We start from the raw sequence: 15,293 nt of genomic DNA on the forward strand, positions 1-15,293 counted from the left end.
AGAAAAAGAAGGAAGCTCCATTCATTCTTTTTTTCTAGATTCATCCAATCAAATACAGGAGCTACTAGCTACATGTGGCTACACACCACTTGAACTATGACTATAAGACACACATAGTATAAAATATATACCACATTTTGAATGTTTAGTATGAAAAGTAACAGCTCTCATAAATTTATGTAACTGATTATGTGCTAAAACATTATTTGGATAGACTGAGATAAAATGTAATTGCAGTTAATTCTGGCTGTTTTACTTTTTCAATGTGTGTACTAGTAACATTAAAATCATCAGAATTGTTACTTGTGTGACTTCTACTTGTGACCTGAATTAGCTTTACTAGACAGTGATGGTCTAGTTGCCTCCCCAGAGGTCTAAGCCCTTCCCTGTCCATTGGTAAGCACAGAGGGTTGCCCCTTACCCCCACTTCCTTACCACAGTAGGCCAGAAGCAGGATCAAAACAAGTCAATTACTCTTCCATTAGGGACTATTTGCAGGGATTGGTTAGGGTTGCTTTAAAAATAATAACAAGTTCATTCATACAACAAGGATGTCTGTTCCACTATGTTCATAGCAGCATTATTTGTAATAGCTAGATCCTGGAAGCAACCTAGATGCACCATAGAGAAAATGTGGTACATTTACAAAATGGAGTACTACTCGGTAGAAAAAAAACAATGGAATCTTGAAATTTGCAGGTGAATGGATGGCACTAGAAGAAACCATCCTGAGTGAGGTAACCCAGTCACAAAAAGACAAACATGGTATGTCCTCATTCATATATGGATTTTAGACATGGATCAGGAGAGTGTCAGCCTACAATCCCAGGGCCAGTGAGTATGGGAAACAGGGAGGTTCCCAAGAGATATGCATGAGGCAAGGTCTCCTGAGCATATTGGGAACATGGAGGGAGAGCAGAGGGAACCAGGAAAAAGACAGGGGGATAAGAGGAGGGTAGAAGAAGACATGGGGGAGTAGGAAGGTTGAGTCAGGGTAAGAATGGAGGAGACCAGGATGAAAGATACCATGATAGTTGGAGTCATTATAGCTTTGAGGAGAGAGCTGACACTAGTGAGATTTCTAGGGATCTACAAGGATAACACCAACTGGAAAACTAAGCAATAGTGGAGAGACTACATTAATAGCCCCTACCTGATGATAAGGTTGGTGACTACCTTATATGCCATCCTAGAACCTCCATCCAGTGACTGATGGAAGCAGAGACAGATACAGCTAAACACTGAACTGACCCCCTGGAACCCAGTGACAGAGATGGAGGAGTGATGAGCAAAAGGGTCAAGAACATGCTGGTGAAACTCACAAAGACAGCTGACTGGACAAGGGGGAGCTCTTGAACCCCAGACTGATGACTAAGAGCCAACAGGGGACTAATCCAGACTCCATGAATGTAGTGTCAGTGAGAAGGCCTCAGAAATCTCTGGGGCCTTGGGTAGTAAATTAGTGTTCGCCATGGCGTACAAATGAACTTTGGGAGACCATTCCACCTGGAGGGATGCTCTCTCAGCCTGGACACATGGGGAAGGGCCTAGGTCCTGCCCTGGATGAAATGACAGACTCTGGAGATCCCCCCCAAGGAGGGCATCACCCTCCCTGGGGAATGATGTAGGGATTGGGCTGAGGGAGGACTGGTGGAGGGAAAAGGGAGGAGGGGTAGGAGAGGGAGCTAGGATTGACATTTGAAGCATGCGTGTTTTTAATTTAAATAAAAACATAAAAATAATAACAAACATAGATATAAATACTAACGAAGGGTAATCAGAGACCCAATTTTTATCAAACATTTTAAATGATTCAAAAGTAGTAGTACTACTTACATTTATATACAAGCTTACAAGAAAATGACGCTCATCTTGATCCTGGCTCAGTGAAAGAACTAGTGTCAGTGAGCCAAGCTGTTATGCCTACATATTTGCACAGCCATAGCATCTGTAACAGTTCATCTTGCTCCCTACGGATGTGGTGGACAGTATCACTGACAAGTGTTGCTACAGATCTTACTTTTATTAATATAGACAGAGAAGGCAAGATTAGTGGGTTCCTGTGTTATATACACATACCACACAACTGATGCAAAATTAAACAACAGTGATAAAATGATGACAAATTATTTTTAAAATAGGTTGCCAGTGCTATTGTAAAACAACATTCCTTTTTAAATGATCAATTATTTATTTTTATTTTGTGTATCAGTGTTTCAACTGCACGTTGGTGCCTACAGGCCACAAGAAGATCCCCTGACACTACAGTTACAAATGGTTGTAAGAATTCCTGTGTATGCTAAGAGTTGAACCCATGCTCTTTGTAAGAAGAGTAAGTGCTCTTAACTGCTCAGCTATCTCTCTAGTCCCCAAACACTCATTAAAAAAAGTGTGTACAGGAACTTTTTAGATTAACTATAACTTTACAACAAAAGTTTCATAATAAATCCTTAATAATAAGAAATAACCTGTATTACTAAGAATCACCTTACAATTTCAGTAGGTCTATGTATTATCTCCAAATTTCTTCCCAAGTGGCTGAAGAGTTATATTCACCCCCTCTCTTCCATGCCACTACAAAGGCTCAAAATATTCAGCATGATCTCAGAAATAAACAAAAGCAATGAACTGTATGCATACATATAATCTTTAAATATAAACACCTGGTGCTTCTATGTTACATAATCTGTGTTAGAGCTACTTAAGGGATTTAAATTTTTAAATTACCTGCAACAAGACTAGCTCTAACCACTGAATATAAATGGTAAATATATATACCAAAAAGTGAAGTAGTTCTCACGGCCTTTCTATGGAGGTCTAAATTCTCCCTCTTCTCATTCTAACAACAGTGGCAAGGGATATTTTCCTTCAACACATTTTATTAGGCAGATACAGGAAGGACAGTGGTGTAAAAGAGGGCGATGTTAGCCATGTTTTAGAAGTTGGGCTGCCACACACAGTCACATCGTGTGCAGGCTGTCTCCAAGGCCAACAGGAAGAGGCAGGTGAAAGGGGACAGGTGGAAGTCGTCTTCACTCAGCACTGCTACTGCCTATTGCCAATGCTATAGAGCACCCAGGGAATTGTGTTAGAATTTACCTTTTGTTGAATGCAAAAGTTATCAGTCTAGTGCTAACCTACTTCTAACAGACAGCATTTTAAAAATCAGCACATATCTTCTTGCCCTCCTTAGAAAATGAATGACACCTAAAGACATTTTCATCTAGGATTAGCCATTTTGAGGCATCAATAAATCAACAAAAGAACCATAAGGTTTTCTGCTGTTAAAGTCTGGAGGAAAGCTGAAGCATTAATTTATGTCTCTGCCCTAAGTTTCTCCTGCTGGAGTCAATGTGTTTATTCTCTATTTCATGAAGAAAAGAAGTCCAAAGGAAAAAAGGTAATTTTTCTGCATTTCTATTAGGACTTGACATAATAAAAGTGATGAGCATAAGCTTCTGAAACATTAAGAAGGCCTTTGTTTCTGTACTTTTTGAAGCTTTAATTGATTGCAAATGATTTTAGAGTTCCTCTGCAGTAAAGGCAAGATGCAGCTTCAGAGAGAGCATGGACAGCAGTACTTCAAGTTGGCTTATCATCTTATTTAAATGGTGTCACCAGAGTGCCTACGTTCTGCGATTATTTCAAAATTCTTGAGTTCAAGTTTCAAGATATTCAAAAGTTTTGCTGAGGAAATAAACTCAGCCGTTAAACAACTGATTTAGATGTAGACTGACTGAAAAAAAGTTTTAGTATAATTGGGTTCCTGTGTGTCCCCCCCCTCTGTGTGTGTGTGTGTGTGTGTGTGTACATGATTGTATATGTGTACATGTTAAGTACAGTGACAGTCAAAGGTCAATTATGTGTTTCTTCTTGGATCACTCTACATTTTGTTTTGGAGACAGGGTCTCTAATCAAATGTCTAAGCTGACTGGACAATGAAGTCCCGGATCTGCCTGTCATCACCTCCCCAGGGTTAGATAGAAGCTGCCACACCTAGGCTGGGGATATAAATTCTGGTCTTGTGCTTGTGTTTCAGGCACTTTACTGACAAAGAAGCTATATTAAAAATAATAAAACAAAAATTAAAAATTATTTCTAGGGAATATTCCACCTATAAACCATAAAAATTCTTAATGGACACATGATATTTTGGCCACTAATAGGTGGTCCAGGTCTGATGATCTCAGGCCTTCAATAAAGCATTCCAAAACCAGTCCTGCTTTGGGAGCTTGGGCCCATATATGTGCACTCACTACCCAGTGCTTACCTTTAGAGAACAAGGTGGCTGACACAAACTGACCAAGCTCTCAGCCTACCTCCAAGAACACTGAAAAAGATCTGCGGATGGTTCTTGGTTCGGGAGGAAGCGCTACAGTCTTCTTGTGGTGGAAGTTTAAGATTATCCTGAAGAAGGAGAGAAGAGTGAGACATTACCCTGAGACCACTCCACAGGGGCTAAGTTTATCTTCTATGACAAAATGAGGCTCTGAAAAAAGAATTAGATCAAATTGTGACTATTCTAAAAGGTCACATTTTCTTCTTTAAAAAGCTATCTTCTGTGTTACACATGTGCACATATTATGCCCTTCACCAGATCTTGGGGGAATTTAAGCTCTGCCTTATCTCTGGGGAATTAAAAATTGAGAAAAACCTGGGAAAAATCTTTGTTGTAAAATGATCATAATCCTACACTATACTTTAATAAATATGACTAGTAAGCCCAGAATCATGTCTGAATCAGCCTGTTAAGAGTATAAGGATCATAGACTTCTTTTTAAAAAAAGATGTGGATTACCTAGTATTGGCATATTTAGTAAGCAATAAAATTTTCATGAATAGAAAAAATATTAACCAACTAGTCAATATTTGCAGTCAAAACTTATATAAAATGAAATAATTAAAAGACTATATACATTTTGATTTTGAAAGTATGTCCTTTAAAAATAACACTATTAATAATAAAAATCTTTTACATGTTAAGAAAATGTTTCAAAATGATCATGAGAAACAATCAGAGTATGTTATTATAACCTACACCCCTGACAAGGAACAAAATAGCATACCTATGTGACAAGCTATTAAGTATGAGAATATTAGGAGATAGAATACAATGACTATGTTTTAGCATTTCTTTTCAACTTATGGAGAGCTGGACATGAACACCTATAGCTCTACTTCTGCCTGAGTAAGTTGTGACATCACACTGAAATCAGAAGATGCCATTCAATCAGTAGGATTTCCATATATAGTTTAAAGAATAAGTATAGTTTGTTCACTTTTTAAAGATGTAAAATTTAATAACAAAGTCTCTTCATTTGTCTTCCATTAACTTACAGAACATGGATGAATACAAACAGCCTTCTTACAGTGCTGTCCAACTATTCAGACTAACTAATTTGGTAGAAAAAGGAGAAATGCAGAAGCTACATGATCAGAGCTGTTAATAAGGGACTTGTATAATTTAAATAATCAAAGCTGTAAGGACACCAGACTCAAGAAAAGTTCTTCACAACTGACATTATTTGACAACATACTCTCAAAGTGTGAGGCTGGTCTGCAAGATAAATGGAAAAGTTAACATTGTATTTCATTTTAGGACAGAGTCTCCAAAAGCACAATATAGAAATCGCAGGAAATTCAGGATTCATGCTTACTCTGAATTACTGAGTTAATGACAGATTTGGCTTTAACACAGCAGGACATAGTTTTTGAAAATGTTTATATTCAATTCCCTTGCAAACATCTTGACATTTAAAAGGTAGTGGTCTTCCAGTGACAGAGAGAGAGGACTGATGAGCAAAGGGTCAAAACGGGGCTTGTTTAACCCACAGAAACAGCTGACCTGAACAAGGGAGAGCTCTTGGACCCAGACTGATGGTTGGGAGGTCAGCCTGGGACTGATCCAGACGCCCTGAATGTGGGTCTAGGTAATCTATGGGTCCTTGGGTAGTAGATTTATCTCTAGCATACAAATGGATTTTGGGTGCCCATCCCACAATGAGGGATGCTCTCTCAGCCTGGACTCTCTGAACGAGAGACAGACCTGCTCTAAACGAAATGACAGACTCTGGAGATCACCCATGGAAAGCCTCATCCTCCCTGGGTAAGAGTGGGATTGGGTGGGGACCTGGGGGGGTTGGTGGGAGGACGTGGGAGGAGGGGAGGAAGGGAGAGCTGCGACTGACATGTGAGACAACCTTGTTTCTAATTTAAATTTTAAAAATCTAAAAAAAAAAATCAAATAAACAATAAAAACATCAAAGTGAAAAAAATGTAGTGGCCTTAAAGGACATCTACTTTAACTTGTCTGTCAGACTGTTTATATCAACATCTAGGAGCTCAATAGGCATGCTAATTTATGATGGTTAGTATATATTTATGTGTGATGTAAATGTATTCACACACACACACATATACACACATTATCAAAGGCATAGTATCCAACTGCTAGCAATGATAAATAGTACGTAAATCATGGTGTGAATATAGCACACAAATTATGTACACACATACAAACAACCAAGGTTCCTGTGATCTACGACCACCAGAGCACAAACTTGGCTAACACTAAATTACAACTGGATTTGATACTTCAAATGGTGCCTCCATCTACTCTTCTCCTCAGAAGTAGTGGAAATTTTTTAAATAATTTAGTGAGATCATCTGGTAAATCAGGAAAGGCCACGTACATGTACATGCCCACAAACACACATGTGAGCACATGCTTATATATATATGTATATAAAGTGGGTGGGGATGAGTGTTAAAAGGGTTAAGGGGGCTTGTGTTGCAGGGAGATAACGTGGAGAAGATAATGACAGGAAGGTCAACCAAAATTATATTAAAAAGTCCAAAGAAAATCTGCTATTTTGTAAGCTAATTAAAAAAATTAAGTTTGGGCCGGGCGGTGGTGGCGCACGCCTTTAATCCCAGCACTCGGGAGGCAGAGGCAGGCGGATCTCTGTGAGTTCGAGGCTGGGCTGGACTGATAGCCTCCAAAACAATACAGAGAAACCCTGTCTCGTAAAAACCAAAAAAAAAAATTAAGTTTGAACAGAGGTTCCCTGTATGGGTGGATAAAGATGCTCCCAGAATCTGTAAGGTTGTTAAATGAAAAGCTTGGTGCCCAGGATTGGCTGGCCAGAGACGCCCTTGAAGTCTCCCAAACAACACAGTCTACTGCCACTACTGTTGATTTCTCACTGTAACTAGTTGGTAGAAGTACCACACACTTTGGACGTAGGACATAGAAAGATGAGTCTAGGACTGATAGAAGCTCCTTCTTTGATGACTAGCTTCACAGAATTAGATTGACTCTGTGAACTAGGTGGAGAATTGTCATCAACAGTCATTCTCAACTATAGACTGTGCCTTATACTACTGACCGGCCAGGCAAACATAGGCGTACTGATTTAATAGTAGCACAGCTGTTTGGGGGATAACCAGACATTTTCTAATTGAGTTTGAGGCTTGCTCCACAGGAGGGGATTCACTTCTGGTACTGGAAACCTAGTAAAAAGCCCATGGCTAAGGAGGATATAGATCCTAGTGGGGAATCTATTACTCTTATATTGTTAAAGGGATATGGTGCATCTGTTGAATAGCCATATATACATCTGCATATGGACACATATACACATACACACATATATGTGAGTGTGTATATATATGCCCAAATACTATTGTTGTTGCCAGCTTTGGTCAGAGGAGCTTCTTTCTGTAGTGTACAATGGTTACAAAAGAGGCTCATAACTAGCCAAAATGTTGAAAAGAAGCGTTGTTTGAATACTCAGCCTCAAATGAAACAAGCTAATACTCCTCCAAAGTTTAGGAAACATTGTGGAAGAGGAGGCAAAAAGAAGGTAAAAGCTGGAGGAAGGGACAGGCATAGTGTTGTGGAATGATGTTTTATAGGCATGTGGTCACAGCACTCCCAAATTTCCAGGAGCTGTGATTACCTACACAAGCCCTCGACAAGATCCTGCTGCTCTCCACCACAGCCCCACCCCATCCCCGGGATTAGGAATGAGGAGGTCACAGGCCTCATCCCTCCTTGAGCATCACTGCCAGTTAAGTTTGCTGGGAAAAAGAGACATTTTGTTCAGTCATAGCCACTGAAGTTGATCAAATTCTTGTAAATAAATTATGACCATGCCCTATAAGCAACAGCATTACACACACACACACCCAGTATAAGGGGGATTATTTGACAACAGGAAGGGGATCAGCAGGAGTAGTAGAGAACAAGAGAAGGTAACTGGGGTGAATATGATGAAAATATATACATGTATGAAATGCTATAATAAAGCTCATTATTATATATAACTAATATCTAATAAAAGACAGAAAAAGAAACACTATACTCAATTTCAGCAAACAGCCCCAAAGGCTGTAAACTGAAAACAGATGATTCCCACTGGGATATTTGGGAGGCTCTGAAATAATATAAGTAAAAACCAATAATGTATTCTCATTTAACAGAATGAATACATGTTATTTTAGGACAGAATTCTTTACTAATAAATCTGGAAATTAAAAGCAACTAGTAACTTCATAGCTTTTCATTAATGTGGAAAATTAGGGAAGCAAGTGTATATATCCAGGGCAGAAATACATACATTCTGTAAATAACAAAAATTTTGACAAGTTAGGGGACTAATAATCTCAGAAGATTCATACTCTCTATTCATTTGCAGCAGGGCAGAAACCAGATCTTGGAGCTAATGATTCAATCTTAAGATCCTTAAATGCCTCTATTCTTTTGAAAAGAGTAATGACAAACACAAAGAGGAAATCCCAGTAAATACTTGTTAACAGATTGCAGTAGAATGAACAGTGGAGGTGGAGACTGTATTGAAATATCTTTCACTGAGCATCATACAATGAGAGAAATATTTCTACAATGCAAAGCAAAAGATATACTAGATTATAAAACATAAATTTAGGATTTTTTTTTGGTTTTTACGAGACAGGGTTTCTCTGTATTGTTTTGGAGGCTGTCGGTCCAGCCCGGCCTCAAACTCACAGAGATCCGCCTGCCTCTGCCTCCCGAGTGCTGGGATTAAAGGCGTGCGCCACCACCTCCCGACAAATTTAGGATTATTTTATGTATTAAAAGTTTTAGATATATTTATTTTACATGTATGAGTATTATGCCTGTATGTACTTATGTTTGTATGGGCACTACATGTGTGCCTGGTGACTACAGAGGTTAGAAGAGGTCATGTAACTCCAGGAACCTGAGTTGCAGCTTGTTGTAAGCTACCAGAGGGAGCTGAGACTTGAACTTGGGTCCTCTGCAAGAGCAACAAGTGCTTTTAACTGCTGAGCCATCTCTCCAGCCCATATTTTCATTTTATTACTTAAATTAAAAATATTCATACTTAAAACAGTTGAGTTAATTTACTACATAAGTTCTCGTTTTGCATATATAAACTTCAAAACCATAGAATCACAATTCAAAGAAAGTGTCATCTGAAATTTCACTCTGAAATTGTTTTTCAACAAGTGCATTAATTGGGAAAAATCACTTAAGTATGAATACACCTGTGTAGGACATGAACTTTAAAAATATGATACATATAGAAAGCTTTACATCAAGAATTCTCACGGTAACATAGGACTGTGCTAAGAGAATAATTTGTTTTTCAGTAAGATGACAAGCATCACTGTGTCCTTTTAGGGTTACAATTGAACCTACTGACGAAAAGATTGGGGTTTTCATGAAGGGCATTCAGCACCATCTTTTCATTTATGACCTTACTATACTTTAGTTTATCTTTCATGAGGTAAATAACAGGTGTTTGATATTCTTCCTTAGATGAGAAGAAGGACCACTCTTAGTGACTGGGACAGTCAAGAATCTTAGGCTAAATGCTACAGTGACCTTGGTCCTAGAGATGCAACTATGGAGGACATTTTAGAGTGGCTGCTAAGGAACCACAATAATGATAACAGGACTTGGTAGTGATTACAATCTGTGTATTAGAGGTGAATTCGTTGAAGTAAGTGACAACATATACATTAAACAAAGCCATCTATTCTGTAATCATCTCAGGTACCTTAACTGGTGCTGGGGATTTAGCCCAAAACTTTGTGTATGCTAGGAAAGTACTCTCCATTGAGTTACATTCCCAACCCTGGTGGATTGTTTTTGATAACAGAATTATTATTGTTGTTGCTGTTATGAACAATAACATATAGAAGCATGATAAGCACTTTTCACATGTGAAATACTGTTCCAAACATTTAATCTACATAAACAATCTAATTTTCTATATGATGTATACTGTTTCATTTCAAAAAGAAGGAAACAGAAGCACAGGGAACTCTTAAGAATGTGAACCCTCCAAGTGTAAGTGTTAACAAATCCAGCTAGTCTGACCTAGAGACCTACTTCTTAACAACAGCATGGAAGGGCTTATGTAGAACTACCTGGCATAACTTTACTAGAAAACATGTCTAATTATAATATCCAAGGCAGGCATTATGGGTTTGTAGCAAATGACAAACATGGCAGGCAGCCCATGCATGTTCTGCCATATTCACTGTGCTTTAGTAACTTAAAGATCTTGCATAGAAGTTTCTTGTATTAAATAATACACACATATAATAAGATTGTTTTGATTTCTACAAAACACTTTTGAAGACTTCCTGACAATTTTTTTATGCCAAACTGAAACCCATTTTAGGAGGAAGGTGAATTATTAGTTTATTCTTGAATAAACTAACTTAAGAAAGGACTTTGTCTTTACAATGCCACAGTCACTGGGTGGTTTTAACTGTTCAATGTTTGTTTTCTGTGTTCAACTACAACCTAAGGATCACACAATGTTAGCACAGGCCCCCTGGGTCCAGTGCAATGTCCAACACACAGCAGGTTGCCACTAAGTAGTCATTTGATGCATAAATGAAATTTGTTCTTCTATTTAGTTTACTCATTAAAGACCTACCATACTGTCAGTTTAATATATCTGGTAACAACTATCTCACAGAAGATTTAGCTATTGACAGTTATTGCCAGGATATTAACTTTAAAGATAGGACAGAAATTTGAAATGAACCCTTGTGGTTCACAGCAGCAGCAGTAAACTTCCAGTTGTACACCACTTTTAGTTACAACTTATTTCTTGACAATAGTAGCTTCAAAGATCCAGACAGGAGTTATTAAAACATATACTGCATTTGCTGTACTATAGATACCCTAAAAGATTCCTAATAGCCTTTGTTTGCTTTAATAACCATTTCAACAAAAGAGATGCTGTGCATCACCTCTATCTGTGTTATGAATGCAACAATGCTTTTAGAAAGATGCTTACTAACATATTTAACTGTACAACATAAAAGGTTTCATTGTGGTATCTTCAGCTAGGCAAACACTATATGTTGAGCATGTTCATTCCTCATTACCCTCTCTTATACCTTTGTATTTCAAGTTTCTTCATGTAGTGAAACTCTCTACCTAACATCTTAGGCCAGTCAGATCTAACTCGCAGAATCCAAAAGGTGGTCAAAGAAAACAAAATGCTATGGACACCACAAAGCATTAGAGAGAAGAAGTTTCCATTTCCCCAAGATAACCCTCCTGAGACTTGGACTGTCTTACATCTCTGCACTGACATCCTCAAATCAGAGTACCTAAGAGACAGCTTGGGGAGATCTGAGTAGATACAGATACAATCACATAATTTTCAGTAAAATATAAGGTACTTAATTTGGACTTTTATTACTTGAGAAATACTGGTCTTAATTTTGTGTTTTAATGTTTAAATATTCATTGACAAATTAGAGAAAGATCATTAATTCTAAAAACATGAACTTTTCTGATTTTAGTTTCACGTGTGAGATGACCAGTTTACAATAATGTTGCCTAGTTTTTAAAAGATCAGAGAAAATATCTCAAGGCCGCAAACATAAAGCAAAGACAAAGGAAAATGTTAATCATCTGAATTTGACAGCTCCATATGCACATACAAGTGTCATGTTCAGTGCCAGTGTAAGTATAATTAACACATGGCAAAATTAACACCTAGGCTAACCAGAGTTATCAAAATATTGATTATCTATCATATGAAAAAAATGTATTATTTTTTAAACATTACTAATGTCTCCTTTAAAAGAGATTGTATCATGACAGAACTGCCAACTTCAGTCATCCAAATGACATAATATTTTATTTTTCAAAACGTAATGATGCATAACCTTAAAGTAAATGCGTAAGAACAAAATTTTCACATTTTAACAGGGATAAAATTTATAAAGAAATAGTACATTTAAAATGCCTGGATTTAACTTTCTATCAGTTCAAGAACTTGGAGTTCTCCATGCATAATTTCTAAAATTCTGGATCTAATAAGAATTCTCCCACAGATGAAATTCTCAACTAAGAACTTGGCTTTCATGAGCCTCTATTGCAGAGGCTTAAGAAATTTAAGAAACTGTACTAGAAGTATAAAAACGTATGATTCCTTGGTCAAAACTGAATCATTCCAAGGTTTTATTTAAAATAAATTTAATTAGTATGGTAATAAAAGTTCAGAAACAGGTTATTGTTTCACTTTTAAAAACCTGCTTTAGTTATATCTCAACTTTACTGCTTCTCCACTCACAGCAACATACACTTTTTCATGGGTTTGTCTGTGACTACAATTCTACCTTTGGACTGAAGTAGATGTTGTGATCTAGAGTACTCAGGGTATGTCAACATCTAATGACTGCATGAGAGATGCTGAGCCAGGTGCTTGTCACAGGGGGCAATTCTGATGCATTTGTCATTAAGCTGTGGAACATGGCTAAAAACATGGCAAAATTCAATTCATATGATTTTCACATTTTTAGTTAAGCAAGAATAATTATTCAAACTATTTAAGTTTCAAAAAATTTGTTTGACATCAAAACATGCAGCACTAATATGCTAGTCTTTATCAGTTACTACCTAGTTATCATAAAGTGATAATGTAATGAGTGTAATGTAATGTAATGAGATAGTAACATACATAAGCTTTGATAAAAGCTGGCTGTAGATCATAACTGCCACTCCTATCCAAAGTAAAACCAAAACAACCCTGAGTCCAACAGGACAGAGATGTCCATATAAAGAGATGTGTAGACACCAAATACATTAAAAAAAGAGTCTGATTACATTCATTTGCAGCATATCAAAATGAAGGCACACTGGGGTCCAAGTTTCAGCGCAAACATAAAAAGACACAGTAGAGACGTCTGATTTTTATCACAAAGTTTAGAATTATAAATAGATTGTCTGGCTCATTTTGGTTATAGAAACAATTTTGTAAAATTAGTATTTGATACAAAGCTGTACTAGCAATTTTCAAGGTATGGAAACAGTTTTGGACAGCGTTTTGTTAACATAGCCCAGGTTGACCTCAAACTCTCGATTCTCCTGCCTTAGTCTCAAGAGTGCTCGACTATAGGTGTGTCCTACCATACTTGACTTCTGTAGCAGAATTTTTATGGTAAATAGATTTTATTTTTCTTTATTTATATTATTTTGCTATCAAAGCAAAATGATACTCTTATTCAATAGACTATTATAAACTTTATGATACATACTCTGAAAGATATCTAGAAATTGCACAGGCAAATTCAGTTTGTAATAAATATGCTTAAAACTTAACTTCATTCAGGTAATTTATAACATGTCATTTTAAAGATAATTAGGAACAGCAGAACTACAAAACCTAAACTTATTAAACTTCACATGAACCACATAAACTAGTTTTTATACATTTTTATTAGTTTTCTCAACACTGCTTGTATAAAATCTCTTGTAAGACTGTTCTCTGCACATATCTTATAAAAAATGTAACAGACATGTAAAACTCACACATTTGGTCTTATGTCCTAGAATAAAACATTCTAAAATTTTATTTTAAATATATATGCTTTATATATATATATATATATATATACATACATACAAATGAACATATAAGTTAAGAGATTCTTACCGTTGATTTCCTTTTGGTGCTAGTCACTCCATTACTCTTGATGGTTCCTTCCTACGTCAAGTAGACAGTAACCAGGTCACATGGCATTTGGGTTCTCCCTTCTTCAGATGGGAATTTTCAGCCAATTGCAAGTTGAGAATTTAAACTGGAAACTAAATTACCCAAACTTTATTAAGTCATTCCCATATCAACCAGCTGATAATGAGCAATGACACTAAACTGGAAAATAAAAAAATGCATGGTCTACCTTCTTTTAGGCAGTTATGTTATATTTGAGAAGAAACGCTATCACCCCAAACTGACACTTGCGATATCAGTTTCGGTTTCTCCCTTGAAGGTTCCCACAATTATCTCAAACATATAATAAACATGGTACTTATTTGATGATGCAATAAATTAAGTCACAAAGTTAAAAGTCACCAAATATTATTGCTTTCATCTAAGAACTAATTATAATGTCTGGAAACAGGTTGACTGTAACATTCATTTTTACAAAATATTCACTGTCATCAATTACTTGCAGTATCTATGTACCATAAAATGTACATGTCTATGTACCACAGACAAAGAAATAACTGGAAATATCATTTTAGTATTGAAACTAATGTGGGTACCCATTGTAATTATAATATCAAAAAGTTTAGTCTGTTTTCCACACCCCTGCCCATTAGTTTGCCAACCATGTATGATCTCTAATCATTATTGGTTTTTATTATTACTTGGTTGTACAATCTGTTTTGATGCTTTTTATATTAAAATGAATGATTAAAACTTTCTGAATATAAACTATAGTACATCCAAAACTAAGTGCATATTTCTAGACACCTAAAAGACCTCAAATTTCAGGTTCTATGAACAATTAGAAGATGCACATCTATCAATACATCCAACCTCCCACCCATCTATCCACCAATTCACTCATCTACACACCCATCCATCCATCCATCCATCCATCCACATACCCATTCATGCATCCATACATACATCCACACACTCATCCACATTCACATTCACACACTCATCCACATTCACATCCACACACTCATCTACACACTCACTCACACTCCCATTCACACTCATCCACACATTCATACAGTCTCCCATCCACATACTCATCCACACTCCTATCCATCCACCCATTCACACACCCATCCACATACTCATCCATACATCCTTCCACCCATCCAATGTTCCTATATCATAACCCGAAATTGCTACAAAGGTACTATGTAAGAGAAGCTTAGGTTGAATCAGCTTACAGCCAAATCAAAATAAACAGATTTGACACAGGACTTCAATAGTTAACATATTTAACCTCCA

The sequence above is a fragment of the Mesocricetus auratus genome, unplaced genomic scaffold, assembly GCF_017639785.1.
Source record: "Mesocricetus auratus isolate SY011 unplaced genomic scaffold, BCM_Maur_2.0 Super-Scaffold_100013, whole genome shotgun sequence".
Lineage (NCBI taxonomy): Eukaryota > Metazoa > Chordata > Mammalia > Rodentia > Cricetidae > Mesocricetus > Mesocricetus auratus.